Raw genomic sequence first — 12,674 nt, 5'->3', positions numbered from 1 at the left:
TTCTACAGGAAGTTCATCAAGAACTTCTCTCGCGTTACGGCTCCCATCACGGACTGCCTGAGAGGCAAGCAGAAGTTCAGATGGACACCAGAGGCGCAAGCAGCGTTCGAAAGCCTCAAGAGGGTGTTCGCCTCAGACCAGAACTTGTTCCACGTGGTGCAGGATGCGCCCCTACGCGTGGAGACAGATGCTTCAGACAGGGCCTTGGGCGCCATTTTGCTGCAACTGGATGCCAACAGAGAGTGGAGACCCTGTGCCTTTTTCTCCAGAAAGCTGACACAGCCAGAACGCAACTACACGGTGTTTGATAAGGAACTTCTCGCGATCCACGCTGCGTTTCAGCACTGGAGACACTTCCTAGTGGGCGCCAAGCACCCCATTCAGGTGTGCACGGACCACAAGAACCTGGAGTTCTGGAGAACGGCCAGGGTGCTCAACCAGCGGCAGATACGGTGGGCAGAGTTCTTCTCGCACTTCAACTTCTCCATCCACTACATACCGGGAGAGCAGAATGTCAGGGCGGATGCCCTCTCCCGCAAGCCAGAGTACATGGAGGAGGAGTTGCCACCAGCACCCTGACACATTTTCCCCCCATCAGCATGGTCCTGCGGAGCAGCAGTGGTGAGCGAGGCAGAACTCACAGCATTGACGGCAGCAGATGGGTTTGCCACCCGCATCTTCAGAGAGCTGCGAGGGGGGAGGGAGCAGGCAAAAGACTTTGAGGAAAGGAGGGGGTTGCTTTTTTACAGGGGAGCCCTGTACCTGCCCACCAACCAGCTCAGAGGGAAGGTCCTCAAGCAGATGCACGACAACCCGACGGCGGGTCATTTTGGAAGGGACAAAACCACTCACCTAGTCATGAGACACTTCTGGTGGCCAGGGGTGCGGGAAGATGTTCGGGACTATGTAAGGGGCTGTGACACCTGCCAGCGAGCAAAGGTGGTCAGAGCACCACCAGCAGGGTTGCTGGAGCCATTAGCCACCCCGCACAGGCCGTGGGAAGTAGTGTCCATGGACTTCATCACAGACCTGCCGTCGTCCAGGGGCAAGACCGCAGTGTTGGTGGTGGTGGACCTCATGTCTAAAATGTGCCATTTTATACTGTGTGCCAGGGCGGTCTCTGCAGAAGAGACAGCCAAACTGTTTGTTGACCACGTATTCAGACTGCATGGATTACCTTTAAGAGTTATTTCGGATCGAGGCCGCCAATTTGTTTCCAGGTTCTGGAGGCGGCTCATGAACCTCCTGCAGGTGGAGGTCAGCTTGTCGACGGCTCGGCACCCGCAGACCAATGGACAGGCGGAGAGGGTCAACGCCATTCTGCAGCAGTACCTGAGATGCTACGTCAGCCAGAGGCAAACGGACTGGGTGGATCGCCTGCTACTGGCAGAATTTGCCTACAACAATGCGGTGCACGTCTCCACAGGGGTGTCGCCCTTTAAGGCCAACTACGGGCGCGACCTCAGATCTTTCCCGGAGAGGGAGGGGGAGGAGGAGGAGGAGGGCCCACAGGCAGAGGATTGGGCAGAGGAACTGGAGACGGTGCACCAGCAGCTCAGAGAACACTTGGAGAGGGCCAAGGAAGCGTACAAGAAGGGGGCAGATTGCCACAGGCGACAGGGGGAGGTCATCAGGGTGGGGGACAAGGTTTGGTTGTCCTCGGAGGGCCTTCCCACCAGAGGGAGGTGCAAGAAGCTGGCACCCAGAAGGTTGGGCCCCTTCACGGTCACGCAGCAGGTGAACCCAGTGGCATTCAGGCTGGCACTGCCAGAGGACATGAGGGTGCACCCAGTGTTTCATAGATCGCTGCTGTCTCCGTACAGGGAAAGTAGCAGGTTCCGAGGCAGCGCACAGACCCCCGAGGGAGGGGGGGAGAGTGGAGGAAGGGAGCCACTCAATGAAGCAACGGCCATCCTTGATTCACGAAGGGGGGTGGGGGGCCTGGAGTACCTCATGGCATGGGAGGATGCCCCGCCGTCCCAGAATGAATGGGTCCCAGCCACCCAGATACAGGAGGAATTCTTAGTGGAAGAATTCCACGCCCTCTTCCCACACAGGCCCAAGCCCTGGCACATGGAACGGGAGGGGGAGGAGGAGGAAGCACAGGAGGGGGAAAGCAGTTCACCATGGAGATGGGAAGCAGAGTTTGAGGACACGGAGGAGGAGATATGGGCATCTCCGAGGTCCACTCAGTCAGGAGAAGAGGTGGACTGGCAGCAGATTTTCACCCCCACCAGCTCTGAGGCCACGGACTTTTTGGGCTTTCCCTCTTCCCAGGAGGAAGGAGGGGGCCAAGGGGACTGGGGGGAGGTGTTCACACCAACCGGCTCGGACAGCACGGAGTTTTTAGGCTTTCAGTCACCACCGACACCCGTGCAGCCTCTCGGGAGGGGAGAAGGGGGGCCTGGGAGGGGGATGGATGTGAGGGGCAAGGGATATCGCGAAGCCCCTCCCCTCCTGAGTTCCAGCCCAGCCCAGAGCACGACTGAAAGCAGGGAAAGCTCCAGCTCAAGTGGGGAAACAGGAAGTGGGGTCCAAGGCTCTGGCAGGGTAGAAGAGCCATCGTCCCAGGTGGGACAGGAAGGAGGAAGAAAGGGGGGCAGACCCATCCCCCCAACTCCGGAACTTCGCAGAAAGCGTCGGGGGAAGAGGATGGGTCTCCCCAAGTTGTTATGCTGGCGCAAGACGCGCCAAACGCCATTCGGAGGTACTGATTCAAGCTGAGAAGATGTGTCTCTGTAAATAGCTCCACCTTTAGCACTGTAAATACGCAGCACAAATAAAAAGATAAAATGCAGAGCGGTGTAGAGTCGTTACTCTGAAGTAGCCCTATCCGGTCACTGTGACAGTTTCCCTACCCATATGATTCTTTTGCAAGTGTTCAACTTTAGACAAATCTAGGGTGGAATCTGAGAGACTAGTGCCTGTCTCTAACTTAGAATCCTTTGTTATCTGCAAATTATCTTTTCCATATTCTTTCACTTCCATTTGGTTCAGATGGGGCTTATTTATCTTATTTGAGTCCTGAGGTACTGTATCAACAGAAACCTCGGGTGACTGATGGCTTCTATGGTGCACATCCTCTTTGTTGTGCTCATTTGGTATTGTTGGGACATCAAAATTCTTTGAGACAACAGATGTCATTTTATTGGGGTTTGAGTTATAAACTGCACTCCAGTTCCCCACTGTCTTCTTTGTCTCCCCATTTAACTTTTCCACCTTATTTGGTGCTGTCCCACTGTATAGTAATCCCCTTTTCACCACAAAACGCCCAGGGCTCTCAGGGGTTAATACTTTATTACTTGCAGCGGCCTCAAAACAAGAATGTAAACTTATATCAGCCTTTTGGCGGCTCTCAGCAAACCTTGAGGGTTGACTAGAAACTAAAGGAACTAAAACTGTATCAGAATTTTCTTCAGCGACTGTTTCATTACTTATGTCAGTGCTGGGTAACTGTTGCTGGTTTTGTGCTCTAGTTATTACCAATGCACTCTGTACATGGTCAATAAGATCCCAACCGATTAATACTGCTGCTGGGATTTCTTTTGACACAGCCACTTGCCATTTGCCTGACCAATTTTTAAACCTCAGATGTACCTCAGCTAATGGCAAGATTGCAGGAGTCGGAGGAATTCCTTTCAGCGTTATTGTTTTTTCTGGGATATAAGCTTTTTTCTCTACCAACTCAGAGTGAACCACGGTCACTTGAGAGCAAAAATCTTTCAGACCCATATAGTTTTTACCCTCAATCCATATTTCTTCCCCTGTTCGGTTTAATAAACTCTCATCCTTCTGAATAAGATAACATTCCACAACTCTGGCCTCTGGTACTGTCTCCTCAGGCTGAGGCCTGGTCGTGTGTTGTGTTGCCGAGGCAACCACAGTTTCAGCAGAGGTTGGCTCTAGGGCCCTGACACAATATGTCTTCTTTGGAGACCCACTATTTAATAACTTATTTTTTCCTGGTTCAAATCTACAGAAAGCTTGCCTGTGCCCTTTGCGACCACATCCCCAACAAATTATTTCAGGCTTTTCACCCCCACCAATTTTTATACGTTTTTCTTCAGCTGCCCCAGATATGTTGGATGTCTTATATGTTGTATTTGGTCCTGAGGGGAAATTTTTCTTTACCGCTTCTGAGGTAAATTTTGTTTGTGGAGTTGGCTTTGTATTTTTATTTACCAGTAACTCTCCCCAAAGTTTTTCCTTATTTCTTGCACCATCATAGACATGATCTCTTATTTCATTAATCTCATCCCCCAATCTAGCAGCTTCTAATATCGTTGCAGGCCTCTTTTCTTTAATGAGATATTTTAAATGATTATTTATGGTGTCATAAAATTGCTCTAAGGCAATAACTTCTTTAATTTTTTTCCACAGAATCTGCACCCTCCTGGTCCAACCATTTGTTTAAATAATTTGTTAACTTTGCTCCCAGCTGAGCAAAAGTCTCTTCACGTAGTTTACTGGTGCTTCTAAACTGTTGCCTTAATCGTTCTGAGGTTATCCCAAACCATGAAAAAACTAGTTTTTTAAAAGAACCAAAATCTCTGGACAGTTCCAATGGCATTTGTGAATAAATACTTCAGACCAGGATAAGGTAAAATTGCCTTATTGTGCGTACATAAGCGTATTGGTTACAGAATAAATCTTAGAATGCTCCAACTGACAGATGTTTCCTTTACTGGCCTATTACCTCTAAATATAAATTACCGGCCTATTACCGCTAAAGTCAACTAAGTAAATATTTGTAAATAAACTCACAACTCTGTATCCTGTCTGACTATATTCCACCATCTATTCTCCACCTCAATATTTAAAACCAGCTCTTTCTACAAATAACCAACCAACTACCTCACAAGCTCCCACTAACCGACCAACAACCCTCTTCAACTAACCAACTTCAACTCAACTGACTAACTGACTCCAGGGGTGGGGTTTTTATACTCTGCCAGAGCCCTCCCCCCTGGGTTCTAACAATTCTATTAGGATTAACCCTTAATAACCTTTAGGCTGATCGCCTTAATAAACTTTAGGCTGATCGCCATACTGATTTATTTAGATTCCTGTATATGAAAGGACAGGGGTGTGTTTTGAAAGCTTAGAAACATGGTTGGGGGGGGGGGGGCTTGGATTTTAATGTATTAATATTCCCACCTGCAGAATCACCGTATCTAAGAAGGAGAAGAACATACACGCCAAGCTTTATCTAAAGTTGCAAAGGTGTTTTTCTTCCACAGCCTCCATCTACTTTGGAGCTATCTTGGAAATACTTTGCTGGATGCAGGGGAAACGAAGGTTTCGGAAATCAAACTTGGGTTTGTCCTGGGGCAAAGTTTGCTTGGGGAATCTCGGGCTGGATGGGTGGGGGGAATTCACTTAAGTTCATACTGAAAGCCAAATTTATCAAATTTGCACTTTCCAAAATAATACGAGAACCAAAACAGAAGCATCTCTGGAGATTCAGTTATCCAAATTTTGTGATGCAGTTCACCAACAAACCATTGTTTACCAAAATACACGTATTGGGTAAAAATGTGCTTAAAAGTGAATATCTTAGTGAAAATAGCATACAGTGGAACCTTGGTTTACGAACACCTCGGTTTATGAATTTTCGGTTTACGAACGCTGCAGACCCATCTGGAACAGATTAATTCACTTTCCATTACTTTCAATGGGAAAGTTCGCTTCAGTTTATGAATGCTTCAGTTTATGAACAGACTTCCGGAACCAATTGTGTTCATAAACCGAGGTACCACTGTATTTATTGGGAAATATAATCCAATCCAATCCATTTATTCTGCAGTTTAGTGGCCAAACACGCAAAGTGTCATTGAAAATCTGCTCATGAAGTCAGAAGTCAATCTGGGGGAAAGTGCCCTCCTGAGTGGGAGAGGCAGTTGCTTTCAGGACCAGTTAGACACACACACACACACACACACACACGGTTGAAAAGTGGGTAACATAAAGGAATACCAGGCATTGGATTTGGAAGGATTTGACAGAAGATAACGGTGGCATTCATATCTGTGGTTTTACAAAGTCAAAGTTATTAAAGATGATGTCCTTAACCTTTATATATATAGGAGTCTGCTGGAGATGTAGAGGAGACATAAAAAGCTTCTGGAACACACACACACCCTGTGTGCATAAAGAAAGAAACATGCAGCCTAAATGGGTTATACAGTGGTACCTCGGGTTAAGAACTTAATTAATTCTGGAGGTCCGTTCTTAACCTGAAACTGTTCTTAACCTGAGGTACCACTTTAGCTAATGGGGCCTCCTGCTGCCAGCGCACAATTTCTGTTCTCATCCTGAAGCAAAGTTCTTTATAAAGTTCTGTATACAGTGGTACCCGAGGTACCACTGCATACAGAGATCTATTGAGCTTTCAGGAAAATGCATGTAAGCTTAAAAAGTACAACAAAATATGAAACAGTGAGCAACTAAGATGTACAGATGGTTTCTATCTACAAAGAACTAGCTCAAATGTATAAGAATGTATCAAACCCATGTTGGAAATGCAAGAGCTGTGAGGGGACATTTTATCATATGTGGTGGATCTGCAGGAAGACCAAGGCCTTTTGGGACATGATACATAATGGGGAGGGGGGGGAATGAACTGACCTTTCCCAAGAGGCCAGAATTCTTCCTGCTGGAGATATGAAAAAGCAAAATTCCAAAGAAAGCCTCAGCTGTAATTATGTACATAACTACAGTGGCAAGGATTCTCTTCGTATAGAAATGGAAGATAAGAGGACACTCTCAAAGGAAGAATGGCTGATGAAAATCCTGGAATATGCAGAGAGGGCAAAACTGAGGCAATGATTAGAGACACAAATTGAGAATCTTTTAAGGAGAACGGCTTAAGGCAGGCACGGCCAAACTTGGCCCTCCAGATGTCTTGGGACTACAATTCCCATCATCCCTGACCACTGGTCCTGTTAGCTAGGGATGATGGGAGTTGTAGTCCCAAAACATCTGGAGGGCCAAATTTGTCCATGCCTGGCTTAAAGGGAATGGCCATAGCTAGGGGTGGGAGCATCTGAATGGCCATCATTACGCGGGGGTGCAAGGGTGCAGGGCACCCCGGTGCCGAATTCTGGGGGGCACCAGGCGCCCGCTGCTGAAGCCACCTAAGCATATTGTATTGAGCTGCAATGCGGCAGTGGGGTCAGTAGAACCTTTGACACGACTTATCTTGTGCTGCATGCCTGCCAGTCACCAAAGCCAGGAGGAGGGGGAGTGACAGGAAAGAGGGAGAGACAGACTGAAAAAGAACATGCCTATCTAGCGACAGGAGCGCGCACAGGCCTTGGAACCTTCCCAAGAAGAACTCGTATATGTGCCCTCACAAGGGCCCTCCCAGCTCCTCTAGAAATAAGGTTGCTCCCACAATGAAAGGCTGCCCAAGATGGCTCTCCCACACATATGCACAATGCCTGCCCATCTCATCTTTCAGACACCTCCCTACGACCGTAAGCGCATCCGTGGAGTCTTTACCCCGACTCTCAATGTGTTCTTTGTCTTCTTTAGAAAAGCTGGTTTTAAACAAAACACACACACAAAAATATCCTTTTGGAGCCGCACAGGCGTGAGCGCTATTTATCAAATGATCATAGAGTTGGAAGAGACCACAAGGGCCATCCAGTCCAAGCCCCTGCCAAGCAGGAAACACCATCAAAGCATTCTTGACATATGCCTGTCAAGCCTCTGCCTAAAGACCCCCAAAGAAGGAGACTCCACCATACTCCTTGGCAGCAAATTCCACTGCCGAACAGCTCTTACTGTCAGGAAGTTCTTCCTAATGTTTAGGTGGAATCTTCTTTCTTGTAGTTTGGATCCATTGCTCCGTGTCCGCTTCTCTGGAGCAGCAGAAAACAATCTTTCTCCCTCCTCCATATGACATCCTTTCATATATTTGAACATGGCTATCATATCACCCCTTAACCTTCTCTTCTCCAGGCTAAACATACCCAGCTCCCTAAGCCGTTCCTCATAAGGAATCGTTTCCAGGCCTTTGACCATTTTGGTTGCCCTCTTCTGGACACGTTCCAGCTTGTCAGTATCCTTCTTGAACTGTGGTGCCCAGAACTGGACACAGTACTCCAGGTGAGGTCTGACCAGAGCAGAATACAGTGGTACTATTACTTCCCTTGATCTAGATGCTATACTCCTATTGATGCAGCCCAGAATTGGATTGGCTTTTTTAGCTGCTGCATCACACTGCTGACTCATGTCAAGTTTGTGGTCTACCAAGACTCCTAGATCCTTTTCACATGTACTGCTCTCAAGCCAGGTGTCACCCATCCTGTATTTGTGCCTTTCTTTCTTTTCTTTTTTTTGCCCAAGTGTAGTACTTTACATTTCTCCTTGTTAAAATTCATCTTGTTTGCTTTGGCCCAGTTGTCTAATCTGTTAAAGTCATTTTGAAGTGTGATCCCGTCCTCTGGGGTATTAGCCACCGCTCCCAATTTGGTGTCGTCTGCAAACTTGCTCAGGATGCCCTCAAGCCCATCATCCTAGGCCGAAGACAGAACCCTGTGGCACCCCACTAGTCACCACTCTCCAGGATGAGGAGGAGCCATTCATGAGGACCCTTTGGGTTCGGTCAGTCAGCCAGTTACAAATCCACTGAATGGTAGCATTGTCTAGCCCGCATTTTACCAGCTTCTTTACAAGAATATCATGGGGCACCTTGTCAAAGGCTTTGCTGAAATCAAGATAGGCTACATCCACAGCAATCCCTTCATCTACCAGGCTTGTAATTCTGTCAAAAAATGAGATCAGATTAGTCTGACATGACCTATTTTTCAGAAACCCATGCTGACTTTTAGTGATCACCAGAGTTTCTTTCTAGGTGCTCACAGACTGTTTGCTTAATGATCTGCTCTAGTATCTTTCCTGGTATTGATGTCAGGCTGACCGGGCGGTAATTGTTTGGGTCCTCTCTTTTCCCCTTTTTGAAAATACATCATTAAATTAAAACATAGTCAGTACATGTAAAATGTAAAGACTTTGTACCAGTCATTGAACAGCAGGAGCCCTGCATAAAATTGTTTTTTCTCTGCCAGACAGCAAAAATAAAAATATATAATTAAAACGAGTAAACAGAAATTAATTCCCTAGGCAACTAGGATAGCTACAGAAGAACTTCCTAAATAAGCTTTGCTCTTGTACTAGCAACAGGTACGTTTCAAGATATTCTAGGCACACCTCAGAAGGAACCCCTATGTTGAGAAACCCTGGGGAATTTCATTGCATCCATGGCTCACAGCACTTCTGGTCTGTCACTATTTTCAGATGCGATTCATTCATGTCTCCAAAAATTCCAGTTGTGCAGTTCTCTTGCACAATGAAAACACCCCCCCCCAAAAAAATAATCAGACATTTTGCAATAAGGAAACTGGTCAGAAAATGTACTGAAAAGTGCAGGGTGACATCATCTAACTTTTCAGTGAACAAATCAGAATAAATGCTTGATAAATAGCTGGCACTGTCAAACTTCCTCACAAATTTTGTGCCAACAAATTAGGGTGAATCTTCAATAAACACATCATCTGGAAGCAACCCTACTTGAGAGCTTCCCATTGGCATCTAGCTGGTTACAAGAACATGCAGTTTGACTGTCTGATGCCTGAGGCCCTTCAGGCAAGAGCCACAATGTCCCCTAAGCAGGATCCATGCATAAGAAAGGAACAAAATAAAAATTCCTTCCAGTAGCAGCTTAGAGACCAACTAAGTTTGTCATTGGTATGAGCTTTCTTGTGCATGCACACTTCTTCAGAACGAAAGCTCATACCAATGACAAACTTAGTTGGTCTCTAAGGTGCTACTGGAAGGAATTTTTTTATTTTGTTTCGACAATGTCAGACCATCACGGCTACCTACCTGTAATAAGAAAGGAAGTGGCTCTGTGCCAGAGGGCAGATGCGTGGGCCTCCTCCCTCACCTGGCTGGTGGTGAGAAAGACAATAGACAGAGTGTGTGTGAGAGAGCTGGGCTAGAAGTAGAAGCTGGCAAAAGCCAGAGCCTGAGAGCCATGTGAGAGCTGCTGCCCGTCCAGAGGGAAACAGGGTGGGGGTGGGGGGCGCCTGAGGGATCCCTGCACCATGGCACCAGATAAGCTTAAGACGGCCCTGTTTGTAGCCATTGGATCAAAGGATGAGTGTTTTGGAATACCTGCAAACATTCCAGCTGCTCCAAAGATTTATTTTGCTCTTGACGGATGCGGCTATGAGGCTGTCAGTGGTCAACTCCAGTGTAAACAGATTTCTGTGTGTGCAAAACAGAGTGATCCAGGAATGTGTGTGCATCAATATGTGTGCATGCATGATAGAGAGAAGCACATGAATGAACTGTGTGGGTACTAGGAGTGGGAAAGTGTTATGTGTGTCTGTGAGAAGGGGGAATGGAAACCAAGATAGTGTTGCAATTAAATGGGCATCTGCAAACTGGCATTGAGGCTAATAATGAGAGACTGAGCATTTTTAAAAAAAAAATGGCGCAGAATTACCACTCCAAAATAGTCAGAATCTGTGTTGGTGCATGTGTGACCCCAGGTTCGCACAAAGAAAAATTGAATCCTGCACTCAGAAAGCAACAACGATCCTCTGCAAAGTCTCCAAAGAAACCATTAGCAAAGCATAAAAAGTCAGAAAGCACTGGAGGAATGCAGGGCAGGCAGTAGATGGACCAAAGGTCAAAGAGGACAGAGAAATGTTCAAGCACCTTATCCTTTCGCTGCTGATCCGTGTAAATCTGCCTTCCCACTGCAACTTTTCCAGCATTTTACAAGACCCAATCGTAAGAAACGGTTGGATACACTAGCACATAAAACCATAATTTGTTGTAAGCTGCTCAGAGCGGCTGGGACAACCCAGTTGGATAGCATATTCGTATTTGTATTAGTATTACAATTCTGCTTACCATCCTGGCTTTTCGATGAACAAATTCTTCCAGGTAAGACACAGCTGCTTCTCCAGGGGCTGTTCCTTGCAAGTGACTCCAGGGAATCTGCCTCCCAAACGTATGCAAATATGGGGCCAGAGATTACGCTGACGAGTCTGGCTCCATCATGTTGCAGTTCTGGTGTACTAATGTGTCAAAAAAAAAAGTTAGAGAGAGGAAAATATTTGCTTCAGACATTAGTTTGTGTTCATTTTGAAGAATGGCAAACAGAAGCCTCTTCAGAAATACTTGAAACAGCATTTAAAATTCCTCCAGCCTATTTGTGGGTAGAGAAAGTGCGATTTCCTCGAATTTCTCCAGGGAGAGGAGAAATTGTCCAGCATGTCTTACCATTAGCATAAGTAGGATCACAGCTTCTTTGCTTTTCCTTCCTAAGATTTGCAGGAGTGGCAACTCTCTTGGAAGCTGCCTGGGCATCCTTTTGCATCATCCAAAAGGGTGGGAAAAGAATGTTGAGGCCATTTCACTTCCCCTGCTTGGGCTGCCTTTTGAAAAAGTGGGCGACCTAAAAGGTATCATTGCCATTTGCCTTCTCTTTGCTTTGCTGCCCATGGAAGGGCTTAACAAAAAGGAGCAGGAGACATTTTCTTGTAGGCAGGGGCATTTGAAAAGCAGGGAGGAGTGCCAGGGGCCGGGCTCCTTTGCCACCTCCTGGCCAGGCAGTTTCTCTAGCCATAGAGGAGTTTTTGGAAAGGGCTGTGTATGTCGTGCTGGAGGAAGAAATGCAGAATCCACCCACTTGCTGCTCTAATTGTTCAGTTTTGCTGCCTGCCAGCCTTAAATGGCTCACAATCACAATACCAAGGACTGATTCTCTCCGTTTGAACCTACCGGTCAGGGGCTGGACTGGGGAGGAATGCTGAGGACCCCCCCCTTCTCCTGAACCTTCCTGAGAACAGGAGGGCAGTATAGATTAAGAACAGTGGTTTGAAGAAGGGCATAGCTGACAGGCTGCAGAGGGCAGAAGCTGGGAAATATTGGGAGAGGAAGAGCAGGAAGAATAAGCAGCACCAGGGGAGAGACAGCTCAGTGTCCTTGGAAGGATTCCTGACACACACACCCCTTCCAGGGCCAGGTAGGCATTGAGAGTAGTAGAACAGAGAGCTCAGAGGCAGAAAGCTCAAATTAGCCAATGCAGGAGTGACGTAGAATAGGGGAGACCTGGAGGGGATGCCATTATTTAGGGAAGACTGCATTCCTTCGTCACTCTTTGTGAATTATTGAATAAGTTGCTTGGTAAGAACTTTCATTGTTTCTCTGCCTCTTGGCTGCCATCGTTGGAGGGATCTGATTCCCCAAAGCATGACACTACAGGACCCTACAATCATCTTCTGAGGCCCTTCTTAATCTGCCTCCTCCCCAAGAGGTCCAGTGGGTGGGAGAGGTATTTTTTCCGTTTGTTTTTCTCTTCCTGTTTTTAGTATGTGTTTTGTGTATGTATTTTATATTTTTATGCTGTCAACTGCCCTGGGATCTTTGGATGGAGGGCAGTATACAAATATAATAGAAATAAATTTTAAAAGTTGAGTCTCTAACCCTTCCAGGAAGAAATTTATGAAGCATAATGTGTATTTTCTAAGCAACTTCGTTTAAATGAGCTAGCCTGGCCACTCCTGTCTGTCAGGGGTTTCAGCCAGGTCAGAATTTTGATTGGTAAGTGAGTTGTTTGGCCACCCAGCAATAGGAGCCCCTAACATATTGGC

General features: G+C 46.8%; 1 long non-coding RNA gene across 1 annotated transcript; it reads right to left on the bottom strand.

Moving 5' to 3' along the window:
* Window positions 1-10,232: 10,232 nt before the first annotated feature.
* On the bottom strand, window positions 10,233-11,817 carry LOC132592384 (uncharacterized). The gene is made up of 3 exons (XR_009557852.1): window positions 11,302-11,817; window positions 10,930-11,096; window positions 10,233-10,275 (listed from the first exon to the last, which is right to left on the bottom strand). It is a non-coding gene; the product is annotated as an uncharacterized LOC132592384 (long non-coding RNA).
* Between the last annotated feature and the right edge of the window lie 857 nt (window positions 11,818-12,674).

The sequence above is a fragment of the Zootoca vivipara genome, chromosome 6 (genome assembly GCF_963506605.1).
Source record: "Zootoca vivipara chromosome 6, rZooViv1.1, whole genome shotgun sequence".
NCBI lineage: Eukaryota > Metazoa > Chordata > Lepidosauria > Squamata > Lacertidae > Zootoca > Zootoca vivipara.
The sequence above is the reverse complement of the archived record's forward strand: the minus strand, read 5'-3'. Positions and strand labels throughout refer to the sequence as shown.